Below are 997 nucleotides of genomic sequence, written 5' to 3'. Positions count from 1 at the left end.
CTGATTTGTCAACAATAAATTTCAAATGTACTAGTCTCTGCTGATCACAGCCACTTGTCTCTGCTGATCACAGCCACTTGTCTCTGCTGATCACAGCCACTTGTCTCTGCTGATCACAGCCACTTGTCTCTGCTGATCATAGCCACTTGTCTCTGCTGATCATAGCCACTTGTCTCTGCTGATCACAGCCACTTGTCTCATGCCTTATGAAGGTTTGTTGGTTTTGTTTTATTATTTTCATTTCTTTAAAAGGATGTCTGGTGTAATTTATAGAAAGTGTTTATTTTTCTCTCTTGTTTAAGATAAAGAAATAATTTGAATAGCTTTTATAATGTTATATTAATTTTTTAAAGGTGACTGCAACCTTTAAGTTGTTGGACAAGGTCGATAATGTTTGTTTTTATCACACTAACAAAACATAACAAAATTGTGACACATGCTGTCAAGTAAAAAAGATGCTAGGCTGTAGTGCAAATAACTGAAAATCTTCTTCTAAAGGTACATTTGCATCAAAACGAGTCCATAAAAACACCTTCCAGCAATGTCAGTAACAAAACTTACACAATCTTCTTTACCTGCATGTTAATTTAGGTTTTCCAACTTGCATATCTTCAGAAATAATCCACTGAAATATAATTCTTTTATTTTCCATTCAAAATTTACCATTTTTCCCTGCAGCTGCAATAGCACAGGGAAATCCCTTCACATAATGTGTCATTATATGAAGTTTGGGAAGAACCCTTTGGGATTTCTCTTAAAATAAAAAGCTTAAATTCCAGATGACATCACTCCAGATTAAAAAAATAAAGTTTTTAAGCCAGTATTTTGCAACCCCTTGTAACGCATCTGCAACCCCTTGCAGAGCTGCCGCAACCCCTTGCATTGCAGAGCCGCCGCAACCCCTTGCAGAGCCACTATAACCCCTTGCAGAGCCGCCGCAACCCCTTGCAAAGCCACTATAACCCCTTGCAGAGCCGCCGCAACCTCTTGTAGAGCC

The sequence above is a fragment of the Nematolebias whitei genome, chromosome 1 (genome assembly GCF_014905685.2).
Source record: "Nematolebias whitei isolate Nwh7 chromosome 1, NemWhi1, whole genome shotgun sequence".
Classification (NCBI taxonomy): Eukaryota; Metazoa; Chordata; class Actinopteri; order Cyprinodontiformes; family Rivulidae; genus Nematolebias; species Nematolebias whitei.
Note: the sequence above shows the minus strand (reverse complement) of the source record.